The 12,096-nt window shown below is 49.3% G+C and overlaps 1 protein-coding gene across 1 annotated transcript in view; it reads left to right on the top strand.

Moving 5' to 3' along the window:
- The window catches only part of ccdc172 (coiled-coil domain containing 172), a 119,203-nt gene that overhangs the window by 85,714 nt on the left and 21,393 nt on the right, over nucleotides 1-12,096 (top strand). The window contains exon 9 of the transcript XR_009797506.1: nucleotides 11,048-11,170. The gene's annotated coding sequence lies outside the window, so the exon portion shown is untranslated. The remainder of the gene's footprint in view (nucleotides 1-11,047; nucleotides 11,171-12,096) is intronic.

The raw sequence follows: 12,096 nt of genomic DNA, 5'->3' as shown, positions 1-12,096 counted from the left end.
TTGCTGGAGTGGTGGTAATGTTTGAATTTTTAAATTTTGAATCGTACTTTTCTCAGACGTGTTGGTTGAACTCCAATTCTTTGGACACTGGAGGAATATTTTTCTACAAAAGTAGAGCAAAAAAACCCTTTCATGAAATTAGGTGGACAGGTTGGGACATAACTGGACAGATTAATAACTCTGAAGAAGTCATGTGTCACGAGCAAGGCATGGCCACTGCCACCGGTCACAGCTGTCTCATATTCCGACTGTAATTAGATGGGCATTTAAGTTGGAGTTTTTGCCAGTTCGTTGCTTTATGCAAGTGAGTTGCATTCACTGCCTGTGGGACTCTCCGCTTCTACGGGTAAGTTAGAGTAACCCGAGTCACAGCGATTCTGTGCCCTTTAGTTTGATCCTGTCCTGTTGAGTTGTTAGTTTCTTGGAATAAACCACATTGAACATTATGCCTCTGCCTCGAAGTCCTGCATTTGGGTCCGCTCCCCGCACTGTTGGTTCATGACACGTCGGAAATGACGCAGGAAGTCACCTGTTTTGGTTTGAAGCAGCCATTTTGATATTACTTAGAAATGAATCCAAATGAGGGCCGATTACAATCATGTAGCCTATTTTTTTTTGTCCGTGTCCTCGAACGTAAACGTCTTATGGTGGCGAAATTTGATCATTTTGAAGATTCTCGGAAATTTTGTGAAAAAAAATGTCAGCCCCTTGAAGAGAGTTGCACCGATCATTTAAAAATTTGGAGGACTTGTTACTCAGAACAGGACACGAAAAAAATGCTTAAAGAACCGTTGCCGTCGTAGAAAATCGGCCATTTGGTTTGAGGGAGCCATTTTTGGGCCAATTCCAGGTGAATTTGAGGGTCCGGCCTTTGCTGCTAACAGCTGTAATGAATACTGCAATCGTATAAAAACTGACGTGTGGCTTTAGCATCCCCACAAGTAGCGCAGAGGAGACAGTTGATGCACACGCTGAACGGGTCACGTGACGACAATCCCAGCTGCAGGCGGGAGCTCGCAGACCAGTGAGACGTAATTAATTCTTCACGCTGTCCTCCTTCCCATTTCATTTCGCCCCGCACCTCTCTCGCCTCGCTCTCTCGCTCTCTCTCCCAGCTCATAAGCACTTTAATCGAAGCCGTCATCGCCGCGATTGCTTTAATGAATCACCTTTCCCGCGGTGACGCCAGACGAGTCACGTGGCGGAGGCGCAGGGTTTTCGAGGCTGACGCGGAACGAGAGCGGGAGCGTGGCGAGGTGTCGCGGGGAACGCCGACCGCCGACAAACACGACGCCAATAATTACGTACTGTACATGTCCGAAGCGATGCCGTTATATAAGAGTTCCTCGCCAACTTAATGAAATGTCTCGAAAGCTGTCATCGTGGCCTCGCTGCAAATGTTGCTATTTGGTCACTCGTAAGCTTTAACCCGAGGCAATTGCCTTGAAATTAAAGCCAAATAACCCATAAAATTATGAGAATAATGTGCTATCGTCTGATTATGTCCATTAATTTGGTTGAGGAATAGATAAATATTGTGGTCAAATTTAAAAATCAGCATATCAAGGGGGAAAACCAACCAGGGGTCTGGTTCAGCCCGTGGGTCTGATCTGAGGCTCCTCTCGGGTTGGCCAACGATCCGAGCAGGCCTGACAACTTTTGCTCCAGAGCCACGAGGAAATGTCAGAACATGCAAATGAACCAGACTTTGGAAGGGCCTGGCTCAGGGTTTGTTTCGGACCTGAGGCCGCTCGTGCTGGGCATCTGTCCAAGGAGTACAGGCCCACTTCGCTGCAGAGCTGCAAGCAAAATGACCTCGGAAAAAGAACCCTGTTCGGAAGGGCCTTCGTCAGCGGATGTGTCCCACCTGAGGTCACGCTACTCGGGCAACGTTCCAAATAGTCCTGGGGACTGACTTTGGTGCGGTCAATTCAATCAACCAGGACCCAAAAAGAAAATCCAATATGGAATTGTGTTTGCCTGACCTGAGACGACTCTTGGTAGGAAACAGTCCAAGTAGGTCTGGACCCTTTGCTCCAGAGTTGCGAGCAACTGCCTGAACATGAAAAAGAACATCAGGAATGTTACGAAGGGCTTTTGTCGGAATATTTGTCCGAACTGAGGCTATGAGGGCGGCGTGGGGTTTGGTTCTGGAGCTCTAAGATGCTAAAAGTCAAGATTCAAAATTCAGGATGACAAATGGATAAGACAACACGACAGTAGCGAAATTTACGTTATATGGCAGGACACCAAGTGGTGTTCTCGACACCAAACATTTTAACCCGTAAGAAACCCGAAGAAATTCCAATCAAGAAAAGACACAAGGAAGAAAACTACGAACCTTTACTGTTGGACGACACGAGAACTACCAGAAGCTTCGATATCTCATCCGGGAAGTTGGAGACGTGCTCTGAAGATGAATCATTTTTCCGGACTGCTGGAAAGTTGTCCGATTATAAGCAAGGCACTTTGAATGCAGATTTCCTCCCGGTTCAATTGTGCACACATGCATTCTTTAGCGTCTTCCGCAAAGTACTTAATGCCTTTATGACTTCCTGGTGTTGTTTCTGCGCTAATGGTAAAGGCCGCCTCTCGCAAAATTCCTGTAAAAGACACGCAAGGAGACGAACGGTCATTAAGGGATTTTCAAGCGGGCTCGCCAATATCAAATGGAGAGCAGGAATAGCAACGAGTAGGAAGCGAGCGCACAGTGGAGATGTTGGACGTTAAAGTAGCATATGGAATCATGGCGTCGATGTGTTGCACACTAAACGATCCCTCCAGAGCCTTTTTTCATTTTAAACCCCCCAAAAAAATCCAATGCCAAGATGGAGTCGTTAGATTTTTTATCGCCGCACATTGTGACATGCTAAGTACTCCAAGAACTTAATTTTAGGGGGACACTCCAGGCTGATTTTTATCGAAAATGTTAGTCGAGCTATAAAAGCTTTTGCCTTTTGAGGTGTATTTTTTTCCCTGAACGTCGGTTTGAATTCCAAATCGTTGGACTGGAGCGGGATATTTTTGCAGAATATGTCGGTTGAAGTCACCCGTGTTTGTTTCGGTTTTGATGAAGCTGTCGATAGGTGACGTCGGACGCCATCGATCCGTCACTTAGGCGCAGTGACACCCTCGATCCCAATCCGTCACTCAGGCGCAGTGACACCCTCGATCGGTGACGTCAGACGTCATCGATCCGTCGCTCAGGCGCAGTGACACCCTCGATAGGTGACGTCGGACGCCATCGATCCGTCACTCAGGCGCAGTGACACCCTCGATAGGTGACGTCAGACGTCATCGATCCGTCACTCAGGCGCAGTGACACCCTCGATCGGTGACGTCAGATGTCATCGACCCGTCACTCAGGCGCCGTGACACCCTCGATAGGTGACGTCGGACGCCATCGATCCGTCACTCAGGCGCAGTGACACCCTCGATAGGTGACGTCGGACGCCATCGATCCGTCGCTCAGGCGCAGTGACACCCTCGATAGGTGACGTCAGACGCCATCGATCCGTCACTCAGGCGCAGTGACACCCTCGATCGGTGACGTCAGATGTCATCGACCCGTCACTCAGGCGCAGTGACACCCTCGATAGGTGACGTCGGACGCCATCGATCCGTCACTCAGGCGCAGTGACACCCTCGATAGGTGACGTCGGACGCCATCGATCCGTCGCTCAGGCGCAGTGACACCCTCGATAGGTGACGTCAGACGCCATCGATCCGTCACTCAGGCGCAGTGACACCCTCGATCCCAATCCGTCACTCAGGCGCAGTGACACCCTCGATCGGTGACGTCAGACGTCATCGATCCGTCACTCAGGCGCAGTGACACCCTCGATAGGTGACGTCGGACGCCATCGATCCGTCACTGAGGCGCAGTGACACCCTTGATCGGTGACGTCAGACGTCATCGATCCGTCACTCAGGCGCAGTGACACCCTCGATAGGTGACGTCAGACGCCGTCGATCCGTCACTCAGGCGCAGTGACACCCTCGATAGGTGACGTCAGACGTCATCGATCCGTCACTCAGGCGCAGTGACACCCTCGATAGGTGACGTCGGACGCCATCGATCCGTCACTCAGGCGCAGTGACACCCTCGATCCCAATCCGTCACTCAGGCGCAGTGACACCCTCGATCGGTGACGTCAGACGCCATCGATCCGTCACTCTGGGGCAGTGACACCCTCGATCGGTGACGTCAGACGTCATCGATCTGTCACTCTGGCGCAGTGACACCCTTGATCGGTGACGTCAGACGACGGGAAACAAGGCCACGCCGGCGGTCCTCAAATTGCGTTTGCGCTGGTTTACGAGTAATCGTCGACCCGTTTCTACCCGTATTCCGCTTGGTTCTGGTGGCCGTGCTATCGCCACGTTGGTCCCCCAGATCAGCAGTCTGAACGGAGCTTCCCGAGCTACTATCAGAACTGCAAAACTGATCCGTGAAGGGGAATAATGGAAGACTACTACGTGGAGTCTTCCGAAAGTCTGTCGTATTGAAAGCGATTGTCCCTGTCCCACAAACATCGCTGTCTCTTTGGCAGAAAATGATCGGATTCAAGTTGACGAAACCAAGGAACGAGGAAGTCCGGTTTTTCGCAGGTTTTACTTTTACTCTCAAGTTTTGTCTGTAGTCCTACCTTTGACATTGTCTTTTTTTTCCCCCTGTGAATGACCTGTGCTTGTAATTGAGTACAGAGTCCGAGTACTTTTTCAACCGCAGGGTTGATGTGCGTGTGAATGAGTATTCTTATTACGCCTCGGTGAAACCTTCGGGGGGAAAAAATAGATTGTAAGTAGGTCCTCAGGTCCACTCCATGTGCATCTTGTGGAGCTCCAGGCGGATGAGGATGAAGACGAGGAGGGTCCAAGTGGGAGAATTGAGTGATAATGCACGCAGCGTGTGCTGACCTTTTTGCGCGAGGCAGTCAGTCAGCACCGGAGTCCATTTGAGTCGGCGGCGGCTGGCGCTCTTCAAGACGTCACTCCGCCGGCCAAAAAAAAAGAAAAAACTGCATACGTGTGACACATCGGTGCCGTCTATTTCACGGCATTATCGCCCGCCGCCGGCGCTGACACGCGTTCCTCCTCCTCTCCGTCCTCTTCTTCCCTCCTCGCGGGCGTTTCCATCCATCACGTGAAGCAGCCGTCTGCCCTTTGAGATGACACCCGCCATCCGTCACGCGTCGTATCTGGGCCACCAGCGCGCACACAAAGTTGACAGTGTCACGCCGTCACGGTGTTGTAGGTTGGCTTGTTTGATTGGTGGTTATTTAGTCGATTGGATGGGCAGATCGGTGCCGGGATGTCGATGGTTTGTTTGTAGCTTGCTGGGTTCTCTCAGTAACTCAGTCGGTTACGTTGTTGGTCAGTTAGTTCCGTCAGTCCATCCATTTTCAGTGGAACCTTTCCTCACACGGGTCTCGGACATGCCGGAGGCTATTCTAGACCCTCGACCAGTGTCTGGCATGGCTTTGCCACTGTTGTGGGCGGTGCCAAACCACTGCCCTGGGTGGTACCACCTCTGACAGCTGTGTTGCATGTTGGACAGTAATTGACCAAACACTTTATTGGTGAATGTGTCATCGGCATTTGCCAGTTCGTTGCCTGTGCTTTACTGCATCCTGGGATACTCGGCTACCGTGCGTAAGTTAGCAAGTTTAGTGTCGAGCAATCCTTTGTCACAGCAAGCCTGTGCCTCTTTAGTTTGACCACGTCTTGTCCATGTTTCTTAGTTAGCCTCGTAGTCATCGGACCTTGTGCATGTTTTTGGATCTTGCCCATTGCCTTGCGTTTTTGGCCTTCCACCTGTTTTGGACTGCCTTTTGGCGTTCGACCTCCTCCTTGAATTAAACCGCTCTTCGTATCATGCCTTTGCTTCGGAGTCCTGCATATGTGTCCGCCCCCGTGCCGCTGGCTTATGACAGCCAGGAGGCGTGGTACACCCTGAACTGGTCTCCAGCCGATCACGCAGCATGTAGAAACAACCATTCACACTGTTTTGGGTATTTGGGGGGGGGAATCCACCCACGCTTAGGGAGAACATGCAGACTGAGTAGAGCTGGGGCCAGGATTTGAACCTGGTCCTTCAAACTTTGAGGCAGACGTACTCACCGGTCGCCCACCGTGCCACCTTCAGTGAGTCACTTGATTTTGTTGCTTGGTTGCCTCAGTCAGTAAGTTAATCGGTTGGTAATTTTAGCTCTTAGGTTTATAGGTACTGTTGGTGCTTTTCAAATTCTCCCCTTATACATTTTTCCATCATCTCTCCTCTTACTTTTCATTTCCTGGCGGTTTAAGGCTAATATGGCTTCTTTACCAGCCATACCACTGACACGGTGACAAAAATAACACCCAAAATAACGATAATCAATCACACGCTCAACGTCCGCCTACGAACGCACCAAAGAAGCGCCGGCAAGGTGTGGAGCTCCGTCGAGAAACGACGGAGGTGTTGATCATCCTTCTGTCGGCGCCGCCTCCGTTGTCGAAATGTGCCGCAACGCGCTTGTGACGATGTTGTGATTGTTAAGTCTGACGGCTCCATTGCTGGCTCAACAATGTCTTTATTATCCAGCCATCCGTTTTCTGAGCCGCTTATCTTTAAAAAGGTCACGGAGTGATGGACCTTATCCCAGCTATCCTCGGGCAGGAGATTGGGTACTGGTCGCAGGGTACATTGATACAACCATTTGCACTCGCATTCACACCAACGGGCAATGGAGAGTCTTCAATTAACCCAGCATGCAATGTTTTTGGAATGTGGGTGGAAAACGGTGCGTGGAGAAAACCCTCGCAGGCACAGGGACACCGTTGAAACCCCACACAGGGAGGGCCAGGATTTGAGGCACACCCATACCGGTGAAGAAGTCCTCACTGGGGGATCTGCTCTGTAGCCAGATGTGTCCTCGAGTGCATCTCTGCACGTAGGCTAACCTTGATGGACCGGTTGAGACAGAAACCCTTTTGTCGAAGCGGAAAGCCCCGATGTCGTGCCACGGGTTTGATACCGCCCATGTTCCGCCCTTCTGACGAGATAAAGGATGTGCGCTTTCGCTGCATCTTCGCACTTGTGATCTGCTCTCTACAGCCATTGTCTGTAACTCATAAGTGGCCGGAATATTCTGTAAAGTAAAGTCTTCGTCTCCAGCCTTTGTTTGGATAACCAACATTCTCACTACCCGAAATGAAACGACCACGCGGAGGAAAAAAAAAAAGCGTCCTCCAACACCGGCTATTAGTAGTAGTACTTTATTTATCTAAAAATGCCTCATAAAGAAATGTTAATCCAAATATTCAGATGTTCTATTATTCCTGCAATTTCAAATAGTACTCATGTTATCATGGACTCCAGCCCGTGTGACGTTGCTTTCTGCTCTCTTTTGTCATGTGTATGTGAACAAGAAGTACGTTTTGGTGTTTTTACTGCCTTTTTTTTTTTTTTTTAAATTCCAAAGGTCTCACAGCAGCCCCTCCAAGGGATAATTAAGAGCCATTATTGCAGTCCAAACGATCTGTCAAGAGGAGATAGCAGGAGCAGAAATTTTGCTGGGCCTCATGCCAAATGGATAAACAGATATGAGGATTTTAAAAAAGAAGAAAATATGAAATAACAGAGAATAAAATTTGTGTGGGTAGGAGGAGTGTTGGTTGCTTCCGAGAGTCAGTCAGTCACTAAACTGGAAGGTAGGGAGATTATGGATATTTTAGTTAACATTTGTAATTAGGTAGCCGCAGTTTTTAGGTAAACTGGTGACTAGTGTATTGGTTGGTTAGGCAGGTTGTTAAATTGCCTGCCCGCTTGCTTGGATCAGTCAGTTTGTTGTCTGATATGTACATGCATAGTGTCACGTGCCATCGGTGCGGGGGAGGGCCCAAACGCAGGACTGCAAGGCAAAGGCATAATGTCCAGTGGGTTTTATTGCAGACGCAGTTTCTTTTGCCTTTTTCCAATTTAAGCGTATCTGGTGCATCCTCCTCTCTAACACCCACTGTCATCGTGTCCTCCCTCACAACATCCATCAACCTTTTTCTTTGGTCTTCCTCTCGCTCTTTTGCCTGGCAGGTCCATCCTCAGCACCCTCCAACCAATATTCCAACTCATTCTCTCACCTCTGAAGATGTCCAAACCATTGAAGTCTTCTTCTCTCTCTAAACTCGTCTCCAAAGCATCCAACTTTGGCTGTCCCTCCGTCTAATCAGCTCATTTCTAATCCTATCCAACCTGTTGACTCCGAGCGAGAACCTCAACATCTTCATTTCTGCCCCGTCCAGTTGTGGTTCCTGCGGTTTCTTCAGTTCCACCGTCTCTAATCCGTGAATCTTGGCCGGCCTCAACACCGTTTTATAAACTTTCCCCTTCATCCTGGTGGATACTCTTCTGTCACGTAGAACACCAGACACCCTTCCGCCAACTGTTCCACCCCGCTTGGACCCGTTTCTTCACTTCCTGGTGCAAACTCAATGAACTGGCAAATGCCCGTGACCAAAACTCGCAACATAAATACACGGTCGCTTGAACATGCCGAACGCGCGACAGCTGTGACGAGCGCCAGAGTTAGCACCGCCCAGAGCGGTGACCAGGCCACGCCCCTCCTGGCAGTGCTCCATAGTTTATTGCTTTGACAGTTTGGCCGGTGATTGGCTGTTTCAGACAGCCAATCGCTTGCTTGATTCCGAAGTCAGGGTAATTTTTCACAATGGGTCTCCCAGTCCTTGTGTCCATAAGTCTTTCAGTACCCAGTCCACCGCTCAGTGCAGTTGTCGTTAAAATGTGATGAGCCAAATTGTGTTTGCGCTTGCGTGTTGGCACGACCGTGCTAATGGGGTGTAAAGAAGCTGGAGTGTCCTTTTAAGCTGCTTAAAAAAATAAAATAAAATTATCATCACAGCAAAAAAGGGTCAGGCTTTTTCTCGTTCCAGCTCCTGAAATCGCCGTTCACGCGCTGCCGCTAAGCGCTTAAGTAGCCGCGCACGCTGACGCACGCGGATATGCTGAGGCCTCACTGAATGCGACCCGCTTGGCCGATTAGCGGCATTCCGGCCACGTTCGACACCCGGCGCGCCGTTAGCGTCAAAACGACTCCTCGCTCTAGTCGCTCCGACGAGAGGCTGAGCGTGTTTTTCCCGGGACGGCTTTGCTTTCCGCAAAAAGGAGGCGCGCAGCCAACGCAAGGTTAAGCCGACGGCTTTCAAATAAAAGTATGTCTCGCTCCGTGAATGCAACCACGTATGAAAAGCTTGATTTTTAAAAGAGGGAGGGGGGAGGGGGGGGGCGGTGGAACAAGTGTCAGAGATTATTTGAAATAAAGCGTCGTCTATTCAAAGGCGGCTCACGCGTCGCTCGCTTTCACACTGACGTCCTCTCAAAAGGACGGCGAGATGGCGGCACTTTGCCGTGCCGGGCCAAATAGATTGCGCGGATAAAATTATTTTGCTTTTGATATTTATTTGATATTTCCAACGGCGCTCTGACAGAATTTGTCGAGAACCGCCTTTGGAAAATATTTTTGTTGAGATAAAAGGACCAACATTTGCGTTCAGAATTAAAGTGCTCAAAATCGTGAGGCCGTCGTGCATGATCGCGGTTCATCTGCACTTTTCGAGCATTACAGGCGAGCCCAAATTTAGAGTTGCGCTTCTTGACTGTCAGTAGCTCGTTGTGCCGCGATAGCTCTACTCGTGCAGGTGACGTCACAGTTTGCCGGTCAAACCGAGCAGCTGTGCGCTGCGGGAGCCGTTGAACCTCAGCAGATTTTTCAAATTGCCCGAGACCTGTTGCGCTGTCGGTCGTCACAACGCACAAGACGGATATTCAAAGAGATCTGGATATGGAATACCAGCTGAAAAGATCCAGAAAATATCGATGGATTTCGGCAATTAAACGTAATAAATGGTGCCCAACCAAATACACACGACTGTGTAGCGATCGCTTCACTTCACGTAGGAATTATGCTTCTCAATCTCAAATTTCAGAAAAGTATTTATAATGCCAAGTTCCCTCATTTGTAAAAAAAAAAATGCATATCGAAAGGTTAACGTGTGGCCGCACTCGCTTCTGTGCACGTTCCGTGGAGGCTTTTTTTTTTTTTTTTTTTTTCAATCATAGTTAATGAATGCGAGTTTTTGCAAAACCAGGGGTCATTTATCTAAATATTGGTATTCGTATTGAATACTAGCAGAAAAGATCGACGGATTCCGGAAAAGGTTAACGTGTGGCCGAACACGCTTCGGCGTTCACGAGCCGTCAGAAGTGTCACGATGTGGGATTTATTCAACTACGTATTTGGATGCGTCCAGACCTTTATACGCTTTCAAACTTTTCCGTGTAAATCACGATTTACTCGCCAATATCCACGTGTAGATCCAGTTGTCCGAGACAAGCGGAAGCCAATTAGCAGTCCAATTTTTTTATCGGCGAAAACGTCGACTTCGGCACGAAATATGTTGAGTTTATGTAATTTTTCCACGTACCTTCGTTTACTTTCACCTTCCACACGTCTAACGCCATCATCTAGACTCTGAGCGTGGTGCTGTAAGACATATTATCGTGTCGTCTCCAACCGACTTAGCATTGAACAACGCTTTGCTAGACAGGCAATATGGCGACGTACACAAAAGTCACGTGATTTTTATGACGTCGGCGCACGAGCCCTACAGTGGTATCGGGTACGGTTGTGTTTTATAATAACAGTGGTGGAAGGTTTACAATTACCAGAAATGTTTTGCTCATTTCTGTTATCCCAGCTATGGCGTTTCACAAAGTGAGCAATAAGCTCTACCTCTTATTTAGGGAACCGTGAAGCTCAAAGACATGAAAATACCTCAACTGCTCCGTCTTTATTCACGTGGATCGAGCAGCGGCGCCTCTGCAGCTCTCGACACAAAAGCCAACGAAGAAGAAAAATCTCTTCCAAGTGGAAAATGGATGTTTTGATTTTGTGGAATGTCACCATAAATAAACAACAAGTGTAATGCTGAGTTGGACATCCCGCGCGCCACACGAATTCCCTCCTAAGCGAGTCAATTTCTTTCACAGATTCCAGGCAGCCGTCCAGCTTCCGGCTGACGCTTTGAGTCTCGCAGCTGCACTCCGGGTCCAAAGGACTCCTGGTGTTCTTGCAGCGCGACTGATAAAGCGCTCGGCTGTCTTCTGCGACGGGTAAGCGTTCGCAGCTTTCGGAATGTTTTTTGTTTTTGTTGATGGGCATATGTCAAGAAGAACGGCTCGGCCTTGATCCCGATGCATCCCGGGGGATTCGCCGCCCTCTTACCGCAGCGTTGCACTCGCGGAATGAGCAGTGCCAGAAGGTTGACGCCGATCCAGCAAAACGCGCATCAGGTGCCCCGGGGGCCCACTTCTGGCTCTGATCGTTCCCGGTCGTTTAATCAAAGATATTTTGAGAACACGTTCGGGTTCCAACTGGAAGACTTCCACCGGGGGGATTCAGTTGCCATGGAGACACAAGTGGGCGTAAACAATGGCAACATTTCAACGGCAAATCTTCTCGACGCTGTTCTGATATTTCACACGCCAACGTGACCGCGTTCTCGACACATCCTTGACGAAGGCCCATCCGCATATTTCAGTTGAATTATCGTGACAAAAGCGGGATCGGCTTTTTTGTGGTTTCCGAACCATCCCTCCCGAAAACCTGGTACGGCCGCCTGGAAACCTTGAAACAAATTTCAGTTCCTCCACCAGAGAGACACTGAGCAAGTGGCAGATCGGCGGCAGGCCAGTTTCTTCGGGTCTGGACTCAGCCGTAAAGTAGAACCGAATTCCCTTCAAGGACAACAGTGTCCGAATTCTGGGTAGGCAGGATCGCTGGTTTGAAGCAAGTGGAAGAGAACCCGTCGACATCTAAGTAGAAAAGCAGAGAAAGAGGTTTGAAACGTCACAGTATTGACGCACGTATTGTCACACCCCCACCCCAAAAAAAAGATGGACCTCCCTCCGCGGTAAGAGACCCCCCCCAGGAGCTGCTTTGTAACTAAGACACGTGAATGACGAATTACGATGCAGGACAGCAGTTTCGCTAACCACGCCAGGCAACCTGCTACTTGCTGTTTATTTTGTTGCCAAAG

Source organism: Syngnathoides biaculeatus, chromosome 12, assembly GCF_019802595.1.
Source record: "Syngnathoides biaculeatus isolate LvHL_M chromosome 12, ASM1980259v1, whole genome shotgun sequence".
Classification (NCBI taxonomy): domain Eukaryota; kingdom Metazoa; phylum Chordata; class Actinopteri; order Syngnathiformes; family Syngnathidae; genus Syngnathoides; species Syngnathoides biaculeatus.
Note: the sequence above shows the minus strand (reverse complement) of the source record. Positions and strands in the feature narration are given on the sequence as shown.